This window comes from Thamnophis elegans, chromosome 1 (genome assembly GCF_009769535.1).
Source record: "Thamnophis elegans isolate rThaEle1 chromosome 1, rThaEle1.pri, whole genome shotgun sequence".
Lineage (NCBI taxonomy): Eukaryota > Metazoa > Chordata > Lepidosauria > Squamata > Colubridae > Thamnophis > Thamnophis elegans.
In genome coordinates, this window is record NC_045541.1 from 124,254,748 (window position 1) to 124,282,538 (window position 27,791).

The window sequence follows — 27,791 nt, forward strand, 5'->3', positions numbered from 1 at the left end:
GCCTTTAAAAACATGTTTCTCCTTTAGGGAAATATAATATTATGGCTTTTTAAATATTTCTCAAAATATTTCATTCTTCTAGCAGGGGTGTAGCTTCCCACAATTGCAAACCCTCAAAACCCTGAATGAAGTTGCATCCTGGGGATAGTTTTGTTGGGTGACTTGGAGGAGGTTGGCTGAGGCACCATGTTTTTGTTCTGTCTCTTTTTTAAAACTGGTCTTGATTTTTATTGGCATTGTGAGCTGCCCAGAGTTATATTTCTTAAGATGGGTAGCCTTCTAAATTAATTAAGTTAAATAAACAAACAAGCACATACATAAATACAGCTATCAGAAAGGTTTATACTGTTGATTAAACAAATGGTGTTTAATTGTTTAAGATTGTTTCAAAATGTTATTGAGAAAGTTGTTATGTATATCATTTAAAGTCATTTTTAATAGTTTTGATTCCATATATCTGCTTAAAAACACCCTTTCAGTGAGTAACGTAGAGTAATTACTGCTTAGAGGCAGCATCCATGTATCAATAGTATCACTCATATATTACTCTGGAATCAATAAAAATAAGAAATTAAATGTTTCTTTCAAAACATTTAATCAATAGAATCTACCCTTCTGGCTATTTTTAAACCAGTATGGTTTTAATGAACCATATACTTCTATGACTATTGGATATTTCTGCTTCTGGAGTAAAAAGGGAGAAAAATTGTGGGAACAGCCACAAACTAGATAACATTTTGAAACAAAGGCCAGATTCTTTAGTTGTTCATTAATTAGGAATAATCAGAGACAGTCTTGAAACACAGCACCTGTATCATTCTTCTGTCTAATGTTTATAAAACTTAGTCTGTAATTTTAAACATCCACAGGAATTGTTGTCATATCATCTGGAATGAGAGAAAGTTATACTCTAAAACATTTGGAAAGCATATATGACGGTGATGAATATTTGTTAATACACAAGGACATTTAGCTCATTTAATTTTCCTAACTACAGTCTCCATTGCTAGTAAATATTGTGGTTTCTATGTAGAACACCAAGGAATCTTTTTCCATAACTACCTATTAAACCAATGCTTTCAATTAGCTTGTAATATAAGATGTATAAAGTTTGCAAAAGAATTATTCCCAAAGTCAAATGCAAAACTTGGCACAATTCAAGGAGACCATCTTCCCAGTCACACTCATAATGGCATATAGGTGTTCCTCAACTTATAGGGGTTCATTTAGTTACTGTTCAAAGTTACAATGGCACTGAAAAAGCGACTTATGACCTTTTTACACAATTATGACCATTGCAGTGTGTCCCTGCCCATGTGATCAAAATTCGTATGATTGGCATTTGACTCATATTTATGAGTGTTGCAGTGCCCTGGGGTCATGTGATCACCTTTTGCGACCTTCTGACAAGCAAAGTCAATGAGAAAGCCAGATTCACTTTATCAAGTGGGCCTTCATCAAATCTCAAAAGAGACCCTACAGAAGCTCCTCCACAACAGATAACAAAGAAAACAATAAACAAAGCAACATTATAATTCCATACATTGCAGGTATTAGAAAAGTGCAGGAGGATCTTCAGCCAACATAACATATGTGCACACTTCAAACCCAAGAATAGGCTGAGGCAGAAGCTTATCCACCTCAAAGATAAAACACATATACATAAACTGAGCAACATGGTAAATGCAGTTTAAAGCAGTGAGCCATCCAATAAATTATTATATCTATCCATTTATAAACTAATTTGAAATAATAACATAAGTACAAAATACTGGTCCAACCTTATGGAGGTTTTTATGTAGAAAATGTAGATAAATAACAGACACTAGAAATCTGTAGGCAATCACAAAACCAGATCAATAGAAAAAATCCAGATGTTTTGTTTTTTAAATAATACTTAGAAGTCTGAAGTTACATGTTTCTAAAATCTAACTTTAAATGTTAATGGATAAAAGAATAGAATAGAATAGAATTATATTATTTGTATGCCGCCCTTCTCCGGGAGGACTCAGGGCAGCGAACAATTCAAGGGGGAAAAAGGGGAACATAAAAAACAAAATACAAATAATAAAAGTAAACAACAGTTGCACAACCATACATGTCGAGAGGGGAGGGAACTCATCACCCCCAGGCCTGCTGGCAAAGCCAGCTTTTGAGGGCTTTTCGGAAGGCCTGGAGAGTGGTGAGGGTCCGAATCCCTGCGGGGAGTTCATTCCAGAGGGCTGGAGCTGCCACAGAGAAGGCCCTTCCCCGGGTAATAGCCAGGTGGCATTGGCTGGTAGATGGCACCTGGAGGAGGCCAACCCTGTGAGATCTAATGGGTCTGTGGGAGGTAATTGGCAGCAGGCGGTCTCTCAAGTACCCAGATCCAATACCATGAAGGGCTTTATAAGTTACGACTAGCACCTTGAAGCGTATCCGGAGATACGCTAAGAATTATGATTTGGGATAACAGTGTTTATTTTAATATGCAAATTAAGTTGGTAGTTGAAGAACATAATGTCTTTGTATGAAACTAATATTGAGTGCATACTTTGCTTTGCAATTAATAAAAGATACAGCAGTGGTGGGTTGCAGGCGGTATGCCCTGGTATGGGCATACTGGAGCCTGCCCGGAGCACCATATATTGTTCCGGTATGGTGCTCCGGAGGGCCCACCTGGCCGTCCGAACTCCTTATTGGTCTTTTAAGTTTTCGGCACTTCTGCTTCAGCAGCTGCTGAGTAGCTGGAGCATTGGAGGCACTAAGACATATCCGTGCTATTGAATATTCATGAAGCCATGCAAATAGCCTACGTTGGTTAAGAGTTCTTCAGCACCTTTTGACGGTCAGCAACAGCCTCCTCCCTCCTGATTGGTTAGGACGCGAGGGAGGCTGTTGCCGGCAGAGTGTGAGTTCTAATTGGACCCGGGAGCTTGACAGCTGTTGCTGTCCAAGTCCCGGGCTCCTATTGGCTGAAGCTTGTGTATATATAGTTTGGCGCGCTCCGGGTTACCTTGAATCGCTGTCATACTTACTTGTGTTAATAAATAGTGTTCCGTTCACCCTGTGGTCGCGTCCCTCCTTTCAGTCTTCAAAACTGGCGACGAAGGTGGGATTAGCGATTCCGCGACGCTAGGGTGAAAAGAGAGAGACAAGCAGTTAGCTGCCGCCGTATAAACCGGCAACGGATACTGCCTGAAGAGGAAAAATTTTTTTAGTGTCTTCTCATCGTCTCTCCCTTCACTACCGTCAAGATGACGTCTGCTCTGCCTCCCTTTGCCCCCTTTGGTTCGGCCGGAGAATCATGGGAGGGTTTTATGGAGAGGTTTGAGTGTTATGGAGAGGTTTGAGTGTTATTTGATTGCTTCTAAGAATCAAGCTCAAACCGAGGAAGAAAAGTGCAGCTTCTTCCTCTCATGCTGCGAACCGTCAATGTTAGGCCAGCGTACAAGCTGGGGTGGGACGAGCTTATGGCTAGGCTTAAAAACCATTACGCGCCCACCCCTTCAGTCATCGCTCGCCGGTTTGCTTTCCACCGGCGGGTCCAGAAACAAAATGAGTCGATAAGCCAATTTTTGGAGGCTTTGCGAATGGTGGCCGCGCAGTGTGAATTTTCAAATTTGGAGGAGAACTTAGTAGAACAGTTCGTGTGCGGGGTCCGCGATGTCAACCTGCGGAGCCGCATGTTCCGGAACCACCGAATCACCCTACTTCAGGCCGTGGAGACTGCCCGGGCAGCTGAACTGTCAGAGCAGTCCACGGCCGATATAGAGCGGTTGCAGCTATCTACACCAGAGCGACCACCTCCAGAAGCGTCTCCTCAAGCCCACATGGTTGAGGACGACCTGCCTTTTGATGACCCTGAGGAAGATGTGGTGGCCAGATGAGAACTCTGCCTAAGAGGAAGCCGAAACCTCAGCCTGCGGCGCAGCCGGCGTCCATGGTGCCCTGCCGGGGATGCGGAGGCCGTCACAAACGCCCGGCCTGCCCATTCCTCAATGCCATTTGCAACCGATGCAAGGGAGAAGGCCACCTGGCAAAAGTCTGCAGGGCCCTATTGCCGGCACCCTCGTTCCTTCAGTCTTCCAGCCGTTCCCAGGCGCAGCCGCGCCGCCAGCAGCAGCGGCCCCCGAGGCGGGCTGAAGATTGCTATTCTACCAGTCAACCCAAGAATTCTGACAGTGCGGCGAGCCAAGCCGCTGCAGGGGCCCGGAAAGTCTCAGCCTCCGTCCAGCTGGAAGGTCAGCCTTGCCGGATGGAGGTGGACTCTGGCTCTTCACGGTCCCTCCTGCCCTGGTCCCTTTTCTCTAAGCTGTGTCCCAAAGTGCCCCAGAACCACTTAGTACCATCTGAGGTTTCCCTGCGGGATTATCAAGGGAGGTTGATTCCTACTCTAGGATCCTTCCCTATCGCAGTGCGCTATGGCCAATTCCAGGGGAAACTGCCCGTTCTAATTGTTAGGGACGACCTGCCAGCCCTTTTGGGCCTGGATTGGTTCCCAGCCCTGGGATTGTCTATAGGAGGTGTCCACCGGGTGGTCCCCTCTTCCGTCGAAGACATATTAAGGGAGTTTGCTGACGTCTTCGACGGCCAGTTGGGTTGTTACAAGGGAACCCCCATCTCTTTAAGTTTAGACCCTCAGGTTGCTCCCATTAGGCTGAAAGCCCGTAGGGTGCCTTTTGCCTTAAGGGCCAAGGTTGACGCCGAACTGGATAAGTTGTTGGCACAGGGAGTCATCGAGCCCGTTGATCATTCTCCTTGGGAGACACCCATTGTCCTCCCAATTAAACCAGACGGGTCAGTGAGGATCTGCGCCGACTACAAGTCGACGATCAACTTGGCCCTTCAGGCAAACCCCTATCCAGTCCCTGTAGTGCAACACCTGCTCCACTCCCTGGGGCAGGGTTGCACATTCGCCAAACTGGATATGGCGCAGGCCTATCAACAGCTCCCGGTGGATGACGATGCGGCGGCTGCCCAGACCATCATCACCCATCGCGGGGCTTTTCGTTGTCGCCGCCTTCAATTCGGCGTTTCCGTGGCCCCGGGGATCTTCCAAAGCCTCATGGAGCGGCTGCTCCATGGGCTGCCGGGCGTTGTTCCGTATTTCGATGATGTCCTTATCGCTGCTTCCAGCCGCTCAGAACTCATCGAAGTACTACGGAAGGTCCTCAGTCGTTTCAGGGGCGCGGGCTTAAAACTGAAACGCAGCAAATGTTCATTTGCTGTCCCAAAGGTGGAATTCTTGGGCTTCATGATTGACGCCCAAGGCATCCACCCCACGCCTTCTAAGGTCGCAGCCATTAGGAATGCCCCGGCACCCACCTCCAAGGCGGAGCTGCAGGCGTTCCTAGGGCTCCTGAATTTCTACGCCCCTTTTATACCGCACAAGGTGTCACTAGCCGAGCTGCTGCATCGGTTGCTCGACCGATCTGCGGCCTGGCGCTGGGGGAGCCGTGAAGCGCATGCGTTCGCGGCTGTCAAAGAAACTCTGACGTCAGCGGCAGTCCTGATTCAGTACAATGACAGGATGCCACTGACGTTGGCGTGTGACGCCTCCCCCTATGGAGTCGGGGCCGTCCTAAGCCATGTCCTCCCAAACGGCTTGGAGGCCCCTGTGGCCTATTACTCCCGGACACTCTCCTCGGCGGAACGTAATTACAGCCAGATCGACAAGGAGGCTCTGGCTGCAGTGTCCGGGATTAAGAGGTTCCACGACTACCTCTATGGTCGGCCTTTCACTCTTGTCACCGACCACAAGCCACTCCTTGGGCTTCTGGCAGGCGACAAGCCGACCCCCCCCCATCCTCTCTCCCCGCATGACAAGATGGACGGAATTCCTTGCAGCGTATTCATATACGCTGCAGTACCGTCCAGGCAAGCAGCTGGGGCACGCCGATGCCCTAAGCCGCTGCCCCTTGCCGGAAACCGATACCGCCCAGGTGCCCAGTCTCTCCATTCTGTCCATCGCGTCGTCCGGTTTCCCTATTTCGGCCGCGGATGTCGCGGCCTGTACTAAGGCCGATCCTATCCTCTCCCAGGTCGCTTCCTGGGTCTTGAGGGGATGGCCCATGGACAAGGTGGCAGAGGGCTTCAAGCCTTTTAAAATCCGACAGGCGGAGCTCTCCCTCCACGGGAGATGCCTCGTTTGGGGGGATCGAGTGGTGATCCCCACGGCGCTACGACCACAAGTCCTGTCCCTGCTCCATAAGGATCACCCGGGCATAGCACGAATGAAGGCATTAGCCCGTAGCTATGTCTGGTGGCCCTTACTGGATTCAGAGATAGCGGCCTATGTTGGCCGCTGCACTCCGTGTCAACAATCTAGGCCAAACCCCCCAGCTGGGCCTGCTCGTGAGTGGGAGGCTCCGAGAGGCCCGTGGTCACGCCTCCACCTGGATTTTGCCGGCCCCTTCCACGGTCAGAATTTCTTGATTGTGGTGGACGCCTACTCCCGCTGGGTGGAGCTGGTCCTGATGGGCTCCACCACAGCTGAGAGTACGCTCCGGGCCTTGAGGAGGCTATTCGCAACTCATGGGTTGCCGGACCTGGTAGTTTCGGATAATGGGCCCCAATTTATGTCCACCACGTTTCAAGAATTTCTGGCCGGGCAAGGGATCCGACATGCGCCCATAGCCCCGTACCACCCGGCCAGCAATGGCCGGGCGGAGCGGGCGGTCTGCTCAGCGAAGGAGGCCCTGGGCCGCATGGACCGGGGCGACTGGCAGGAGAAAGTGGCGGCTTACCTGCTAAGCCAACATTCCACTCCCTGCCCTACAACCAACCGAAGCCCCTCGGAGCTCTTGATGGGCCGGCGTCTGCGGACTCCCCTGGACCGGCTACACCCGTTGTATTCAGGGGATCAGCCGAGCAACCTGGGGGTTATTCCTCCCCGTTCATTCAAACTGGGGGACACAGTATGGGCCCGAGCATTTTCTGGGCCTACAAAATGGGTTCCAGCCACCGTAACTGCCCTGACAGGCCCCTGTTCTTTTACGGTCGGATTGGCTGACGGATCCCAATGGAGGCGCCACCTGGATCAATTAAGGAGGCGCCTCCCGCCACCAGCCGACAGCCCGGACCCAACCGATGTCAGCACTGCCTGTCCGGGGATGCAGTTTGAGGCCTTCGCCACACCAAGCCTCTCCTATCAAACACCAGGAACTCAATCCGGAGAAGCGAAGCCTTGGGCCTTCACCACACCAGGCCCAGCCTACCCGAGCGCCCCCTGCAGGGGACTCCAACCGACATCTCAAGCCGCCGAAAAACGGTCCACACCTCTTTCTATGTCCTTCCCCCTTGACACGCCTCCCAGACCTGACTCTGTCATCCAGGACAAGCCACCACGCCCCTGCTCACCATTGCCGTTGAGCCCTCCTTCTGGGCCATCCCGAGAAGGCGTGCCTTGGAGCTACACCCCCTTCCGGGAGGAGCTACCACAAGGAGGTCCTCCTCCGCCGACGACTCCTGTGGAACTGCAAAGGTCAGGGCGGGTCCGGCACCGCCCCGCCTATTTACAGGACTACGCATGCTCCACCTGGGGAGCATGCGCAGAACTGGGGGGAAGGGGTATTGAATATTCATGAAGCCATGCAAATAGCCTACGTTGGTTAAGAGTTCTTCAGCACCTTTTGACGGTCAGCAACAGCCTCCTCCCTCCTGATTGGTTAGGACGCGAGGGAGGCTGTTGCCGGCAGAGTGTGAGTTCTAATTGGACCCGGGAGCTTGACAGCTGTTGCTGTCCACGTCCCGGGCTCCTATTGGCTGAAGCTTGTGTATATATAGTTTGCTGCGCTCCGGGTTACCTTGAATCGCTGTCATACTTACTTGTGTTAATAAATAGTGTTCCGTTCACCCTGTGGTCGCGTCCCTCCTTTCAGTCTTCAAAACGTGCACTGTGCGCATGTGCATATGCACTGCACGCATCCATGTGGATGCCACTGGGCCCATTCCAACCGTACCGGTTGCAATGGGATCCTGAACCCACCACTGAGATACAGTAATCTAACTCATTCTTAAACCCACTTTCCAGTGTGATTTCTTTTCACCTGTGATCCTATTAGAACTTTTTCTTACTGGAAACAGAGAAAGAACATGCTCTCAGGGTTGTAATGTGACTGAAGAAAAATGAGATGGACCCTTCAACAATTTTTCGATTTCAGTCTGATTAGCCTTATTTTATGGTTCATCAGAGAGAGCATCAGAATAGGGAATGGAACAACTTTCTGGGGTCACTAAGACTAAAGCCCTTTCTCTTTTATACCAGTTGTGGGGTTTCTATAAAGCATATACATTACACTGAAATGATAAACAAGGAATTTGTATTTTAGCAAAAGTATGCAACTTGTCACTAACTCAACCTCCTCACCAGGAGACAATAAGATAGTCAATGCAACAGCAAATGTTTTAAAAGAGATTTAAGGGGAGGACCAGAAAATTACAGTCCTTAGAGCCTAATAGCCCTGAAAAATTGAAGTGAAAGGTGCTTTGGGAATGTAAGGTGTGAAATGGCTGTAAATGAAAGGAGACTAATATAGCAATGAGTGCAGGAATTATATGAATTATTTTCCAATAAGAACAAATCTGGACATGGAGCTAGGGGAGACTGCCCCTATTAATGTACAGAAAATGCATAACTAGATTTAAAAAGAAACACTGAGTATAGCAAGGCTCAACACTCCACAGGCTATTAAGTAGCCATTACCATGGAAACTATAGAGAGAGGCTCACTAGAATTCAATGGAAGTAAGAATTACAATCAGCAAGCACGTTTGGTGCCTGCTTATTGGTATATGTTATGATAAGCTTGTATTTAAACTATTAGAGATATAAAATAAACACTCTTATAGTAGGGTCAACAGGTGGTGACCAACTGCAGAATATAGTTTGAAGAAGTCAACCTTTTAGTCACAACGGTAAGTTGACTCTAGAGGGCAATGACATTGTTTATGATCTCATGACACAGAGGGAGTAGCAATAATATTGAGAAACTGGTCACATGATGCTGAAAATGGTCAAGGAGGCTAATGTAGACTGTAGTTACAAAATAATTTCAAATATCAAAAATATAATAACTATATTTTCAATATACTCACAGTTATAATAAATAAAATTCCAGAAGAAGCTGATAGAAAAAGGAGTTCAAGATGATTGTGCATTCCTACCATCTCCCATAGTTGGGAGAAATGCTCAAAGCATTTCAGAAAGAAGGCAAAATGAAAGATGTCAGAGTTTTTGTTGCAGCAATGAAATCCAGAAAACACACACAGATAACTGATTCATCAGGATTAATTAACCTCTCTTTACATATTATATAACACATGAGACATGTATACAATACCAAGAGTGGTTATTTCAACATAGTAGAGAGGAGACATAGCAAGTACAAACACATCACAAAATGGAAACACAAAATGGAGACGGCAAAATGGAGGAGGATGAAGCTAGTGACCTCAAGCTTATATACAGAACAATTAAGCCACGCCCAGGCTCCAAACTGTCTCTTATGGCCTTATAGAACAATATGATTCATAGAATCATAGTTGCCAAAATGAAATTAAAGTATAATATGGAACATAAATTGCATGAGAAATGTCAGTATAATGAAGGAAGAAATTAATCAACTTCACATGGACATTTTAAGCATCAGGAAACTGAAAGGGAGTGGAATTAGACACTTTCAGTCAAAATATTTTGTTTGTTACTCAGGAAATGAAAACAAAGAAGGAAAATGCCATTTTCATAGTAACAGGGGATATAATATCAACAAGACTTGGGTACAATGCAGTCAATGACTGAATAATACTGGAAATGTTTTAATATGATGGTTATCCAAATTTATACTCCGATATCTGATGACAAATAAAAGGAGGTTGATGAATTTATGATTAAGTTTGATCTGAAATGAACAGAACATGCAAGCAAAATATGCTACTTGTCGTTAGAAATCAGAATGCCAATGTTGTAAATAGTAAGAAAGAGAACCTTACTGATTGTATGGCATAGAAAATAGAAATGAACCAGTTTCTGCCAATCCAATAATCTCTTCATGGTGGACAATAAAATGACACCGTATATATCAATTTCTCCAGTTGGAGTATAAAGACATTAATTATATTATTTTTACAATGAGGTGAAAAAACTCAGTTATAGCAACAAAGACAAGGCCAGAGGCTGACTGGCAACAAATCACAAATTGCTCATATGCAGGTTTCATGTCAAGCTCAGGCAGAAAAACAAAGCTAACAAATTTCTTACAATATAATCTTCAGCATATATACACGATTTACAAACTGAAGGTTAGAATTTGCTTTGAGATTCTGAACTTTATTGGGAGAATCAGAAGTACTATGCAATGAAAGAAATTGTTAGGGATGAATGTGAAGAAACAGAAGAAAACAAACTGAATATCAGAATAAACAGTGGAAATACATAAATGAAAGTAAAAATAAAGACAAAAATCTTTCTGGAAGGCTGATAGAGATGGGGCTAACTTCACCTTGGGACTATTAAATTATAATATAAATATATTTATAAACAGAAAATACACACACACACACACACACACACACACACACACACACACACACAGCATTTCTTTCACATTTACAATTTACCACAGTTAGGCTGTGTTTGAAATAGCTCATGAAAGAGAATATTGAAATATAAATATCAGCCAGATATAAAACAGATTCTTGCAAATAGTTCATGAAAGCATGCTATATTTAAGTAAGATAAATAGCATGTGAAATATTTGTAGTAAAAATAAGAGTGTCAACATTAACACTAGCAGACTAATAATGTTCCATTTGTTTTTAGCTAGTACATTGCCACAGGCTTTCCAGGGTCTGTAGGGTAGAGTGTACATCAGGTGCGATAAGATGGGTCTCTCTTTAACCATTGCCATACTTGAATGTCTGGATGAAGTGTCTCCATAAAATAATTCACAAAACCCTCTTTGTTGATGATTGTGTGCTCCTGGTGCATAAGGATAGTGATCTACCATTGTTGCTGAACAAATTTTCAGCATTTTTACGTATCAGTCTGAACAAAACTGGAATATTTTACTAGCCTGTGCCAAATACCAAGCCTGTAGAATCAAAAATCACTGCTGATGCTACCAAACTCACAAATGTTAAATAGCTTCTAATACTTGCCAATACTTCCCAAAGATGGGACACATCATTTCAAGTTTTCAAGTAATAGGTGTATCTAAATTGATTTAACTAAAGATACAAGTAAATGTTTAACTCCATGATCAGTAAGGCACTGGGGCAGCTGCATACTAGATTGGTCAATCAATAAAACCTCTGTGTCTCTGTGTCTCCTCAAAGCTAAAAGTCTACAAAGATATGGTTATCTGTTCCCTCTTATATAGTCCTGGAGTCTGTATGTGAGTCCTGGAGTCTGTAATGAAGGTACATCACACAAATGGACAAATTTCACATGTGCAATAATATCACAATTATTATAACAATGAATTTTCACTGCCCCACAGTATTAGATTCGATTCTAGACTGGGACAACACTGTTATCCCTGTGTCTACAAAGAACTGCACAACAGGATGCTTTCTTTGAACCTAAGAGCCATTCACCTGAACAGTAAAGAGGGACATGATATAATCTCTGCCCTTATGCTTATGAATGTCACACCACACACCAAACCAAAATTGTATTGTGGTGCCACAATATGCTTTCCATCGTTGCCCCACTGCATCCTGTAGATATGAAATATTGTTTGAATTTTTCATCATTTTTGATACTTTTGTAGGACATTTGATGCTCAGCTGGCAGCTGATTCACCATCAGTTCCCCCTTATGAAACCCAGGCATTAATTCACTTTTATACCACTCATTCTGAATGGGTCTAGGTCAGTGGTGGGTTTCAAAAATTTTTAAAACCTCTTCTGTGGGTGTGGCCTACTTTGTGGGAGTGGCTTGCCAGCCATGTGACTGGGTGGGCTTGGCCAACTTGTAAAATGTGCTGAAACTCGGTTAACAATGCTCTTGCTTAGCTCAGAAACGCTGGCATTTGAAGCATGCAAGTCTTAAAGCTGTCAAGTTACAAGACCCTAGCACCCCTAACCCTTTAAGAAAAAAAACCCAGGGGTGTTCAAACTTGACAGCTTTAAGACTTGTGGACTTCAACTACCAGAATTCCTCCTCCATTCATGTTGGATCAGGAACTCTGGCATTGAAGTGTGCAAGTTTTAAATCTATCAAGTTACAAAACCCTTGCACCCCTAACCCTTTAGGAAAAAAAAACCCCAGGGGTGTTCAAACCTGACAGCTTTAAGACTTGTGGACTTCAACTCCTAGAATTCCTCCTCTCGCTCATCATCTTGATGATGTGCGGATAGGTGGGGGGGGAGGGACCTGGAACTGGTTCTAAACAGCACTGTACAGTTGTGGAACGTCTTCTATAGAAGAGGTTAGAACTGGCATGAACCCACCCATACATTTGGCATATAAAAAATAATATACATTGGCATATAAAAAGTAATATACATTGGCATATAAACAATAATATACATTGGCATATAAAAAATAATGAACCCCATACATATATGTAATGACTTTTTTTTAAAAAAAAAGTGCAAACAAATGTGCAAACTATGTGCCAGGCAACCCTCCTTCAATTTTAATACACAACCTTCCTGTACATGATGGAAGATAGTTCAAGAGGAGAATATTTTCTTGCGGAAAAAATCAGAGTGGGGGAACCTACTGAAAATCCTGCTTCCAAGTTCCCATCAGATGGCAATCCTCTAGGGCAGGAATTTCACACTCATGTCATCACAGCAGCATCAGGTGACATATCGGGACTTTTTCCCCTTCACTAAACTGGGCACAGGCATGGCCAGCACATGATGCATCCAGCCCGTAGCCAGGAGTTTGACAGCCCTGCTCTAGGGTCATGATTTGGCTTGAAAAATAGAGAGGAGATGGTCACTCAGATAATCAGATCTGAAGCCATTTAAGGCCTAAAGATAACAACCAGTACCTTCAACCACACACAAATCTAATAGGCAATCAACACAGCTTCCAAAGCAATGGATTGCCTGAGTACATTGGGACACACCCATCATTTCCTGAGACACCATATTATATGTCAGCTGTTGCTTCCAAATGTTCTTTAAGGGCAACTCCTACCAAGATCATTGATCCCTGCTGATTAATCAACTTGTGGAATCATAGTCAATGTGCTATGTGCTAATGTTGTAATCCCATCCTAGATTTGGTGGTTGCATGCTAACATTATAAAGCTAATTCAGACCAAGAGTAATATTTTCTGCCATTGCTTGCTATGGTTGAATGTTTTAATTCTTTGTCTTATGTTGCCTTGAGAATTTGCCCAAATGGAGTTGCTTTTCACAGCTAATGATGGTTTTCGTGTAAAGCATTTTCCACCACCCCTTTGGCTCAGCTCTAGTTTTAATCATGTTTGCTTAAGGAGTCTGACTTTCCCTTACCATCTGATGGTCATATTAGCATAACAAGCAGTGTTGTCTGCTCTGTTACTGCCTTTCTTTCTCTAATTACTATTTTGGGTAATTTTTGGTCTTCACTGGTAATTTTGAGTCACAGCTGCTGCCTCTCATTCGATTTGTTTATTTTCTATAGGGCAATTTATATTAGGAAAATGAATTTCATTAGACTGGAGTTTTTATGTATCTTCTGGGAGTGTAATCCATTTCTAAGGGTTCTTATTTGCAAGCTTTTCTTGTAATTATTTGTAAAGAATGTAAATGTTGTATTGCTGTATGCATTATTTTCTTTAAAAATAATCCAAGTGCTTGGTTGATTTCACATTGGATGAACGCTTTGCTTTTGTTTTGTTTTTAATCTTGTTTATTCCCTATTCCTTCAGGACATGATCCTGCCAAACCTTCAGATTTGAAGGAATTTGATGTTTGAAACCAGTGATTTTTTTTAACATTGTTTAACATTGACTGGATAGTGTGAATACAGCCTCTTTTTCGGCTCTGCTTGATATTCAAAGACCTAGATAATAATCTCTCTCTCTCTCTCTCTCTCTCTCTCCCTCTCTCTCTCTCTCTCTCTCTCTCTCTCTCTCTCTCTCTCTCTCTCTCTCTCTCTCTCTCTCTCTCTCTCTCTTACAATTCAATCAATTATGAATGCTTGGTGCTATACAAAGTCAACAAGACACTTAGAATTTCCTCAAGAACTCAATGGGAATATGGAAAACAATACTGCGATATATGCCAAACTGATGCAGTGTCCTTGATGCTGTTCTGCATAGGCTTGAACCCCTCATCCAGATAATTATGAACTAAAATATGATGGATATAAGTTCAAGAGCTACTATCAGTCACTTCTAAATAGATGACCCAAGCAGTAAGCTGAGTTATCAACCTGCTGATCCTCTTGACACATTGGGATGTCCTTTAGATTATAGAAGTGTTTCCAGTTACAGTCAAGAAAGGAAAGATAGTTAGTTGTTGTGGAACTATCAGCGGGCCATATAGGAAACATACAGACCAGTTACAAGTATATTGGTATCTCATGATAAGGAGTCAAAAACAGCAAAATCAAATGCCACCAAAAGATAAGACATGTCCTGAAGAGCCATGCTCAATGGAAAAACCAAAATCCATGCCACCAGTACTTATGCCTTTCCAATGATAAGGGTGCTGGAATAACCCTGCTGGTATCATGAGTTGGCCAAAGGAGGTCATGGAAGCTGCCATTGTGGAGACCCAGAAATTCCTCACAATATACAGAGTTTTCTACACCAAGTCCATACCCAGAGACTCTACACCAGCTAGGATGGCAAAGTCTAGTGATTGTCAAAGCTACTATCCTGGACAAAGCCTGGAGCATCCAAGATTACATCAATGATGCCACCCTAAAAGAATGCCTAAGGCAGAAGTAAACATGAGAGGAAAATCAAGTGGACAAAGTGGCATAATAAGAGAACACCCTGAACAGGGTATACCGTTGACAGATAGGTGAAGTGACAGGTATTGGGAAATCCTACCAGTGGCTGGAAATGGCTGAATTAAAAAAACAGCACAGAGGCAATAATCATAGCAGCACAAAACAGGAATCAAGCTCCTGATTCAAAGAAAGGATGGGGTGTGTCAAGCACATTAGACAGGATCCCAGGTGCAAACAATGTAGAGAGGCCTCAGAAACAATGTAATACATCATGGCAGGATTTGATATGCAAGCAGGAACAGTGCACACTGAATGACATAACCAAGTACTTGCCATTATATACAGGAATATCTGCATAGGGAATGAGCTAGATCGTCCCATGTTCAGGTGGGAAATTCCACAGAAGATCATGGAGAATACAAGGCCAAAGTCCTGTGAAACTTTCAGATCCAGACAGACAGACAGGTAGGTCCTGACCCATCAACCTTGTTATAGTAATAGACAAGAACCAGAAGACAATAACGGTGAGTTGTAGCAGTGCCATATGATGTCCTTGACTCTCTGAGAAAGGAATGTTATTTCCTTCCTACTATCCCACTCCATATAATCCTCCCTCCCAATTTCCCACAGCATTATATGTGGCAGGTCTGAAGGCCCAATGCAAAAGATGGCTTCCAGGCCTGATAGCCTGAAGGAGGGGCTGTGACTCCTAAGCTGGAAGAATGACTCCAAACAGATCACAGGAATATTAAATTCTCTGTCCAGAAGAGTTTAGTGCTAGGAATAGCTAAGTTGCTGCTCAAAACCTAAAATTTCTGGGCTTCTGGCAGAGTATCTGAAATTAAGGATGACACATATCACCTATAGGAATGAGAAGGGATTTTTTTTATAAAATATGATTTTTTTAAAAAAAATAATGTGATAAATCTAGTGAAGGAGAAACATTAGTCAAATATATAATAGAACAATTCACTTTAAATAACAATCTATTTGCTAGATACTCACACATGTAGAAGCAAGAAGTAGAAACATCTCACTCTAGTACTCACTATACAAATGGGATAAACTATGAGCAAGAGGGACATAGATGATCCAACTCCAGAGAAAAAGTAGGAATAAAAGCTGGAGATGAAGGTGTCTTAATAAACAATTTTCTAAATGTCAGCCTTTTGCTCTACTTTGAACTTGCTGATGGCCTTATATTATGACTGAACTAAAATAACCATAAATTCCAAGAAGTGGATTCCCTTTTTACTTTTTCTCAAAATCATTAAAAAAGAAAATGAGTTGTACAATTTTTCTGTCCTTCCAATTAGAATAGAAAGGAATAATTTCCAGTTATAATGGAAATTAACTTTTGACAATTTTAGCTTGTGAATAATAATAATAATTTTGTCTATGAATTTGGGAAGAAAACAAACAAAAAAAGGTTTACTATTTTTAACTTCATTAGTAAATTTATAAAAAACTAAAAACATTTGTTCATTCTGTGTACTAGCTCATATTTTTGCAGTAAATTGTTAAAAGGGGAATATTAAGGCATTCCTACAGCTATAGAGATCTCAGTATCCAGTAGTGGGATTCAGCCAGTTTGTACCTGCTCGGGAGAATATTCTTATTTTGTATATTTTTATTAAATAAATGTATGGCCATAAGCCATAAGAGAAAACCAAAAGAATAAGGAAAAATAGGAAGCATGAGAAAAGAAAATAGAAAAAGAAAAGGAAATACAAAAAGGAAAGAGAGAGCAAGATCAATAAGAATGATGATAAAGAAACATCTATCAATCTCCTTGACATTAGCTCTAGATATATTTGTATTTTACCCTCACTAAGCTTACATGCTTATTTCCATATACTATTATTTCTAATTTTCAAGTCTCTAAATCATATGTTAATTTTTTCTTTATTTCAGCAATAAGTCCAAAAGAGGTTTCCAGTCAATACTAAATTTGAGATACCTTCACACATTCTGGACAATTTTTCTGGAGTCATAAACAAATGGCATATCATTTTATGAAAATATTTATTTTATGTTATAACATGACAATTTAAATCCTTTTAACCACATGTTTTCACACTGTTCCATCCATATATTATGTGCAAATGAAATGGTTATTGAAGGTGGTTGCTTGTTCTGTGGTTACTTGGAACTCCTGGGACAACTGGTAACATCTCAAAAGAGACTTTTGTACAAGTCATGTCAAGTGAAGTGAATGTCAGTCATATCAGTGAAGTCAACATGTGAATCACTGAAAACAAAGCAAGATTCCCAATAAGTCCTGACAGCTGAGCTATGAAGGCATCTCAAAAAAGAGGAAACAATTTCTACCCCTTTAAGTTCATGTCATAATGGAATAGGATGCTCTTGTATCAAGAAATTGTTGGATACAATAATTATCTTACATTTTATAGAAATGCTGGTGAAATGTATTATCCCATTTGAATTAGAATTTATAGCTGTTTTGTTAGTGTGTATTAAATTTAGCTTTGTGGTAAAATAACTTCATACACTTTCAAGAACAAAAGCTTTGGGCAAAATTTAAATGTGTGATCCTCCTAATGCATTAAATTTTAAAGCAAATTTAAAATATAACAAGGCTTAATAATATGGAAGAACTGATTTTCTAAATATATTTATCAAGTTATGGATGAATGCACACCATTTACAGTTCTGTAGACAATGCTAAATAAAAGGAATCACACATTAAGATGTATTTTTTACTATGTTAAATATGTGAAAATGTATCTAATAAATACCAAGGTGGCAAAGTGTTTTTATAATATTTAGATTCCATTAGCTGAGTGCTAGAAACTATTATAGCTCTGCTGGGGGCGGGGGAGAATGCAATAAATGCAAGTGGTTAAATAAACTTTCTCTTCTTGAACTCACTAAGAAATGCCATCCTAAATGAGTTTGCAGGAATCATTGACAATTATTCTTCTAGTCATTATCATGGACCTTAGCTGCATCTAAGGCAACCCTTAGAAATGGTTCAAAATTTCACTATTGCTACAATTTAACACTTGTTAGTTGTGAAGTCATGTCCAACCATCAGTTTAACACTACCAATTGCAATTCAGGGTAAGAATTCACCATCAGCAAGTTCTTGTTGAAGAACGGTATCTGAGACATCTTTATACATATTGGCTAAAGTGTGTCAGCTGGTAGTTCTGATCAGCTGATCGCCTTTGACTGATTGTTGGCATGGGGAAGATGTGGGGTTATCTATTTTTATGAGTTTTTAAATATGAGATGGGCAGCCATATACATTGTCTAAAATAAATAAATACAGTACATACATATAATGCAACACAACGCAACGCAACACAACACAACACAATACAATTCAATAAAAAAAAATATTGACCAAGACTTCCAAGTGACACCTACAGATTTGTTTCAATCAAGGAGAATATTTGTATTCAGGTTTGTCCTTGGCGCTCTCTGAGCTTGCTTATTTTCTTGCAGTCGATCACTAGCACTGATGATGTTACCTAGTTAGGGTAATGATCTGCAAGAAAACAAGCAAGCTCAGAGAGCACCAAGGACCCCAGATAACCCAATTATCTGGAACTCAATTCTCACTGTGAGTTATAGACCACTAGGCCCATCTGTATCCTATTCAGTTTGAGGTACATCATCATAGGAAATCAAGTAACTCCTTTGCATTCCAAGTTCAGTGGTGTAATGCTCTGAAAGGAAGTTCTATCATAAGAAGGTTAAATATTTCTAATTATAGCTACTCTATATGGATAACAAACAGAATGCTTTTTTGATAGCTCTTTTATAGCTTGCTTATAGCTGGGTTAAACTCAAATGCAAAAGGACCTTAATTTTCTTTATCATCAGTTTGACATTGTTTAACAGATGTTTTCTGGAAACTATTGTAGTCTTTCTAATTTATTTCTCTATAATTTATCGAAATATCTCTGGTAAATAGCCTGATTATTAAGCTTAATTCTTTTTTCAATCACATGTATCATTGTTGTAGCAATTTTGAATTCAAATAATAAAAATGATTAAAAAGTGTTGTGTTTTGACTCTGAGCACTTGAACATCAGGATGGTATTCTGATAATTTTCACTTTCTTACGGAAAGAACTAAATTCAATTGGGCTGCTTATTGCAGTGGTGGAAAACAGCTGTGGGGAAAATTCATATACTGCTCATATATTTAGAATAATCATTGAAAACCACAATTGTTGGCTCTGTAGAACACTAAACTCAACACTATGGTCTAAAAATTCCAGTGGGTGGGTTCATATATCATTCTGAGTCATAAAGTGGTAGTTTGGTTTTGGCTTATCATGTTTTATGAATCCTGGCTATGGGGCAAATTAAATATTTATATGGCCATACCCTTGATTAGGGAAATTAATATTTTCAGACTCCCTTTCTCAAAGAACTCTTTTTGCAGATGTTTCTATGAAACTGTTGTGAGTCATCACCTTGTATGGATCCAAAAGAGTAGCAAGTCTTTGAAATTGCTAGTTGTCATGAAAATGCTCATTTTTATTGAATAAAGTTTGTGAACATCGATCCTTTGGGATTGAGTCCATCATCAGCTTAGTCAGTGTGACATCCCTTGCAAGTGGAAAAAATCTGTTAGAAATATATTTAAAAAGATTGTTCCAAAAGTGCATCTGTTGGATTCGCCCCCCCCCCCCAAAAAAAAATTCCATTGTGGTGAAAAGTGATATCCTATTGTTGTTCTGAAATTGCTGTAGTGGAATTGCTGTAGTGGAATTAGTGAAATCTCAAGCTAGATTGAGAAACCTCTCTTTCAGAAGTGTTATACTGGCAGATCAGCAGACAATGGCAATTGGAGTAAGCTTGAAGAAGAAGAAAATGCAAGAGAAAATAAAGATTCTAGTGAAAGGATTTAAGAAGAGTTGGAAGAATGGTAGGCCTCATAACAACTGATGATCAAGAAGAGAATAATGAGTTGGGAGTGGAAGATGCTAGAGAGAGATGAAAAGGAAGAATTATACCAAGAGCGATCAAATTGGAAGAGAAACATAAGCCATGTGGAGATGAGTTTGAGAAAACCTAAATCCAAGTAATCTCCTAGGCATGTGGCCATAGCTTTAAAGGAGCCAAAGGAAAAATGATTTATTTCCTTTTATTAAATGTATATGCCACTTATATGATTCCATGGGTGTACCTCTGATTTGTTGGTATATTTGTGCATAAAATTGAAAGTAGGTAGTGAGACACAAGCAGGTGAAGTCTGTGATTCTGGGTATTTCAGTCTTACTATATTTGGCTATGTTTGGTGCATTCATATGTAGAAACTTCCATGTTTACATAAAACATCCTATAATTCACATCTGTTCACTTTTTCCTATATTCACTGTAAATAAATGAATGCATTTAGAATATTTTGTTAGGTGATCCATGAAGCTGTTATGGATTCTTTGCTATATCTGGGTCTATGGATATAAAGAGCGCCATGACATTGAACGAAATCATCATCTCATCTTCTATTACCTTTGATTTTCTGGAGGCATCATACCCAGTATCCCAAAAAGAAAAATAATGGGGAATAGATAGAATATTTGGGCCCTTTATGAGATGTTTGTAAGTTCTTTAGATAAATTATATGTTAATATCCCTAGTGGCAATACAATTGGAAGAATAGGTATGTCAGACTTGTGTATTTTGAGGTGTAAAAAGAAGCATGGGACACTGCTTTTCATGTGCTATTGTTCTTCTTCTATGATTTGATCTTTCTCCGTCATTAAAGGTTTCCTTAATCAGGTTGTCTGGTTTCTGTATTGGAGTGGTATTAACTGTGATGTAGGTTTCCTTTTCTTCCAGTAATTTTATGTCTTTTGTATGTATATGCATTTGTCTTTTCTGAACCAAGTCTTGTTGACAGAATATAAAGCATATAGGTGGATGTGAAATGATTGCCTGAAAATTATTGATGGCCTTTTGGATTTGTTAATGATGTTATGTTGCATGATATGATATGATGGGAATACATTTCGATACCGGCTGACTATGGAAGATTTAGTTGAGGTCACAGGAAAGCCTTTCGAGATAAAATAAACTAACAATGGGATAATTATTTCTACTTCTAATTGACTGCTCCATTGTTAGTCTGAATAGTTAGACTGTTGGCCACTGATAGTAGGTGCCACATTAGTTTGCAACACAATCATGATCACCCATGCTTTAACTGGGGATAGAAGACCTGGAGGTCATTACCAAAACCTGTTTGCACAAAGAATTTGGTTTCTTAGTTCTGCCCTTTTGGTATAATTGTGGTGAAACTGTGGCCTAGTCACAGATTTGATATTGTACTGTATGTGTACTTGATTTACTATTAAACTTGGTTTTTTATTTTAAATTTTGACAGTTGAATAAAGCAGAATAATCTAAAACTTTTGATTTATTTATGAAGAGCTCATGGTACGAAATTTCATAATGCATTTTACTGTTTTGCCCTGAGGATCGCATCATGTTGCACCAGAACCATTTCATACTTGCGTAGTGATTAAACATGCCTTTATTTTATACATTAACTGCATATTACCATTGATTTCTTGAAGGGAATGCTTATGAGTGATGTGATATATAGTTTCTCCTTCAAGGAGACCCTATTAATTAAAAACTTCAGTCCAATTATAGCTTTCCAAGCAACAAATATATATACCAATGGAACAGTTGTCTTCCCCTGATACTGATAAATCTAATTCTGACAAAAATATGAATAGATTACATACAGCAATGTACAGAAATATCTAATGGCACCTACGGGTAAGACTAGGAACAGCTAATGATTATTATGAATTTGCATAATATGTATACTTGAGGGAAATAATATTCTACTATTCACAGTAATTATTTCAACTTCAAGAAAGTTCTCAGCTAAGATATTTCATCAACACTGCTTTCCAACTGCAATATTTTTTTAAAAAAAGGAAAAGAAAGAAAAATCATTTTGCAGCCCATGGAGGTATTCAACTATTTCCCTTTGTTTTATTTGGCCTTGTCACAAAGTTACTTGATCTTATTTTAGTGCTGGAATGAAGTTATAACATATTTTAAACATTCCAAGATCAAAAAGAAAATGCTGAATATTTGCAGTTTCTTGCTATTTATATTTAATGGTGCGAAGAGTTGAACTCCATTCTTTTAATCTTGTATATGTTCAATTTAAGTGTAGATCAGAGTGTAGATTGCTGTCCATCCAACAACTTGTGCATTCAACCATATTGCCATAATAATGCCATTTTATTAAGGAACTGTATTTTCCATTTATTAACATTTAAAGTTGATGCTGTAGGGTATCTATATTCACACAATATTTCTGGATATGAGTGTTGAAGACTTATACAAACATGACAAAAATGACAAAAAGTGCATTGCAACATCATGATGGAAATTCTAGCCTTTCATACTACTGCTCTACACCATGCTGGTGACAACACACTTGCAATACTTTGTCCAGGTCTAGTTACCACAACACAAAAGAAGATGTTGGGAGCCTGAAAGGTGTACAAACAAGAACAGCAAAGATGATAAAGGATCTGGAGGTTAAACTAGGTCTCTTTTGCCTATCAAAGACAATTGTGGGGAGGATATGATAGCTGTCTTCCATTACTTGAAGGCTGTCACAAAGAAAAGGGCATTAACTTATTCTATAGGGCCATGATGGTGAACCTATGGCATGCGGGACCAAAGTGGCACGCTAAGCTATGTTGGCTGGCACGCACGGCAACACCCAATCCTCTCCCTGATTTCTGGTGTGCATGCACACACAATGATCAGCTGACTTTTGCACATGTGGCCGTGCTGGAAACCAGAAGAGCTTGTCTACTGTTTTCTGTTGTGTGCATGTACGCTGCCTAACTGATCATTGTGTGTGCATGTGCCTTAGTAACTGGAAGACAGCTGGCCAGGGTGCATGCACGTGCTGGAAACCAGAAGTTCATTTTCTGGCATGTGCATGCCCACTAGGCAATTTCTCTTCCGAGGCACGTCCCACACACACCCTGAGGTTTGACATCACTGCTATAGGGAATCAGAGGGAAAAAAAGTAATGGGTGGAAGCTTGTCAAAGTGAGATCCAACCTAGAAGTAAGGATATATTTTTTGAGAGTGAGAGAAATTAATCAATGAAATAGCTTGCCTCCTGAGGTTGTGAAATGTTCTATCACTGAAGGTTTATAAGAATAGACTAAACAACCATTTCACTGGGGTGGTGTAGGGCTCATACCACAACTAGGGGTTTGCACTAGAAAACCTCTAGGGTCCCTTTCAGTCCTATGATTCTATAACCCTAAATGGGTAACACATGTAAATTCATGTTTGCAAAACACATTTTTCAGAAAAGTTAATATGATTCTTTAAGTGTTATACCTCCTTTTTAAAATCAGATTGTTATAGGCACACTGGCATTCTGATCCTTAGTTGTGCTATTTTCACCTGTTGAAACTGTTAAACAACTGTTAAAACAATTAGTAGGCTTTACATTCAACAGTGAAGCTATTTGCAGAAAAAAAAATTCCCCTGCCAAATAATATGTAAGCCCAAGCTGTGTCAGGAGGTATCTCAAGTTCTATTAAGAATGCTAAGGAACTTAATTATGGTAGGCAAGATCAAGTGTCAGTTGGAGGACTATATTTACGGCCATCACTGGAAATCAGATTTTTCTATATTATGTACAAACAGCTTGTGCTAATTAGTGTGAAATTTAATTTGTACTAATCAGTGGAAGGAAGTGCCAAAAGAACTTGTCATGTTAATTTGCGCTTTCCAGAGCTATGAGGAGAGTAGAAAAATAAATCACGGAAATATACAAACATGCCGTAGTGTTTGTATAATGGCAAAAAAGGCAGGATGAGGACAGCATGGACTCTCAGCTTCCATACAGACCATCCTGCAGCAGGTCTAAGGAAGCATTGCTCATTCTTTTTTCTCCTCGAATTTCAGAATGTGTGTTAATTTGTAAGAGGATATGAATGCAGTTATTTTTTTCTCCTTGCTTCCTTGATTCAAAGGTCCCTCGCTATTAGAACCAATTTTGCTGAAACAGAAGGTCTTAATTTTCACATGCCTATGAGGAAAACAAGTTTTCTGGAAAACAAGGGCTTCTGAAATGTTCTTTTTTGTTCATTTACTGCATTCTTTGCTATATTCTCCTTAAGCCTTTGTCTAGTCAGTTGTTCTTTCATCTTCCTGTTTACAGATTATACCTTCCAATTTTCCTATCTTCAACCCTATTTCTCCAGTCCTCCATGGTCATCTAACATTCTTCCAACCAGCATAAATCTCCTCCAGTTTCTAAATCCAGATGTTTGTTTCTTACATAGATAGTGTTTTTCAGGGTGAGCGTCAAAACTATTAGCAAGGGGGTCTCTGTCTGGTTGCTGGGTGGGCGTGGCCATGATGGGCATGGCCTAGTCAGCCTCCTGCACCCCGGTGGGGGAGGGGCACATTTTTGCCCTCCCCGGGCTCTATAGGCTTTCCTCAAGAGGCTTTTCCCCACTAGAAACAGACCCATTTCCAGCCTTCCTGAACTTCCAGTAGTCCAATTTTTCACCCTCTCAAAGCCTCCATGTTCACCCTGCACTTACCTACATCCAAAATGGGCCATGTGGGGACTCCTGGGAAGGGAGGGGCAGGGTGGGTGGGGACAGCCAGGAGTGGGATTTGGGAGTTCTCCAAACTGTACAGAATCTGAGCTGGAGGTTCTCCCAAACCCCTGGGAACCCACAGTAGCTTCTTTTGCTTCTTTTGTTAAGACATACACTCTAAAATCCTCTTCATACATGGATCAAATGGTTACTTGAAAGAATAATAAATCTGCAATTGCAGCCCAATGAACTTATGTTCATTTTTGTCCTATCTACTCATGATATCCATACATTCAGAATGTCACATGAAGCTCTACATTCACAGGTTTATATTAGATAATGGCTGTGTGGAAACCTATTTGCTGTTTCTCCTTTCTGGATGCCATACAAACTATATCAATCAATAAGCCTATTTTCTTCTTCCTCTTCATATACTTAACCTACGTCTTCAAAGGATTTATGAGAATGATTTAAGAACTAGCCCATTGTTGGTTCTGTAATTAGAACCATCATTTATATTGTCTATGAAGCTGAACAGGAGTAGTACAGGACTGGTGAAGAAAAAATTGAAACATGTTTAATTTTCTATTGCTTATAGAAATCCTTCAGCTGATGATTTGTTTGGTAACACAACTCCATGCATTTTTCATGGAAATTGAGGGGCTTGTATTCTTAATGTTGTGTATTGAAAGTTTTTCATCAAGATTAGATGAAAAAGTTCTATATGACATTAAATTGTGTCAAATTACCAAATTGTGAATGGGCAACCGTTGGACATGGAAGGGATGGGATGCTCCCCAATTATTAGATATATGTATGCTGGTGATTTATATTCCCCTAAAAATGAGCCTCTAAATTTTTTTAAGTGACCTATCAACTATATCACTCTATGCTTACTGCTAAGTAGAAATATTCTTCTAGAAATTAAATTACTTTAGTGTTATACCTTCTATCATCCTTACAATGTTAATGTTTTTGACATAATGTAATTGATTTTGATACCACTTCCTTGACTCTACATGTACAATTCAGTGGTGGGTTTCAAAAATTGTTCGAACCTACTCTGTGGGTGTGGCCTCCTTTGTGGGAGTGGCTTGCTGTCCATGTGACCAGATGGGAGTGGCTTGCCACCCATGTGACCGGATATGAAGATGCCGATGACACTTGTCAGAACCACCTTAAATTACCTCACACACAGCACTGGCATGCATAAGAATATGACATAAACTTGTTTTTTAAAAGGCATCTTTGGTTTGCATTAAAACAACTTCAACACATGCAATGTTCTGATTGCACCACAAATGCAGTAGTCATCCTTTCCTTTCACAGAGACACTGAGTTTTATAAATATGAGCATGATAGTGTAGAATAATCATATCCAAGGACCAGTGGTGGGTTTCAAAAAAATTTGGAACCTCTTCTGTAGGTGTGGCCTGCTTTCCGGGTCCACTGGTGGAACCTCTTCTAACCAGTTCGGTAGATTTCTACCGAATAGGTGCGAACTGGTAGGAACCCACCTCTGGTACAATTGTTACATATATACCAACATTAGAAATACATACTTTGACAATTCCACTGTTATTGCTGCACATCTTTAAACATTCAGTGAGTTCTTCATTTTTTCTTTGGTACAAATGTGTACATATAAAAAGTTTTTTTTTCTTCCTCATGCCATCTTCAGTAAAGCAGTGGTTTTGTATTTTCTCTCACCATTTTTAATCTAGCTGCATTTCCTTTGGGCAATAAGCCATTCCAGTGGGGTGTATAATTTACTTTCCTTATCGCACACTGATGAGTTGATTTTGTTTTTCTTTTATCATATATTCAAATTATTGTTTTCCTTTGGTGATGGGTTTTGCTGCTACTCTGCATACTTATTAGCTGAGTTTGTGGCAGGGATTCTTGGCTTGAGTTGGAGAAACACTGTCTTAAGTGTTGTCCCTGAGCAATCAGCTACACAGTGCAAACAAACACCAACAAGTGAAGAGGGATATACAACACAGTGAATAGGGATAGGGGAACTGTTTTAATAAAAATGCTAATTTCATTTTTCATATGTGAATGATATCATACTTTTTAAATTATAATAAATTGTTGGACATGAAATAATATTGGCAAAATTAAGAGAAGTGCAAAATGACAATGTGGTTTGGAGTGATGTTAGAAACAGGGGACATTGCCATGCATAACACACAGAAAATGTTGGTGGACATTTTTTTTTCCTTTTAGCTTGTCTGAATTGTGCTAGGGAGTTGTATCAGCCAGTAGTTTCCCTTTAGGGCAGGAAAGCATAACCTGCACATCAACTTGCTGTTTCCCAGTTTGAGATGTAATAAATGTGTCAGGAAAAGAAAGTTATTAAATACAAAGGATATAATGATACAACTGTACTTACTTAATTAAAACCAATTTTAATTATATTGAAATTAAATCAAATGTAGGCTTTTGTTCTGTCCCAATCCACTTCTTTATCTTGGCTCTAATGTCCTCTCTCTAGTATAGTACTCCAGGCTGTATTGTGATTGACTCCAAGGGCTTTAAACCTTCCAGAACAGTTTCAGTAAATAGGGAAAGGTTTAAATGGATAGATGATGGATTATTAAAACTCAAGGGAGTGTACTTCCATAAGCAGAGACACTATAAATGGATAAAACTGCTATTTTTCAGAGTATCTGCTCTCTATGATTTAATTGAAAATCTCATCCATTGCTCAGTGGCTGCCATAATTGTCCTAAAGCATCATCTATATAGGGAAGAAGGATATATCATAAATTAGAGGAGGGAGGGAGCAAGGGAATAGGACTTACACCAATACACATCAGAGCTAAATATCTAATTTTCCTCTCCCTTCTTCTTGCCGGAGCTCTGCATGCTACTGTGGAGCAATGTCATCATAAATATAGTGTTTGTGATATGAAGTATCACATGCAATTGTTTTCTTATCCTGAAGTTGTTACATAAACTCTATCAAGTAATGTTTAGTTCATTTGTAGTGTAGAGATTGATGCTATAGTTTCATATAGCACTATCACACTAGTGACTGATCGAGAGATGGGAAGGGCTAGCTTACATCTGGATTTCCTGTTCAACCACAGAACAATTTATTCATGGCAATAAAAAAGCAGTATTGGCATCCTGCTTAACTACTGTGAAGACCAGGTACAATTGGCTTCAGGGCTTTCACTCATCCCTAACAAATAATCCAACAGGTACTCCTTTTGATAACTCTTTTCTACTATTACCTATTTTGAAGGCAACATGCATCTATTCTTATATTATGCATATATCAATTTTTAAAGCATTAAACTAAATTTGGTAA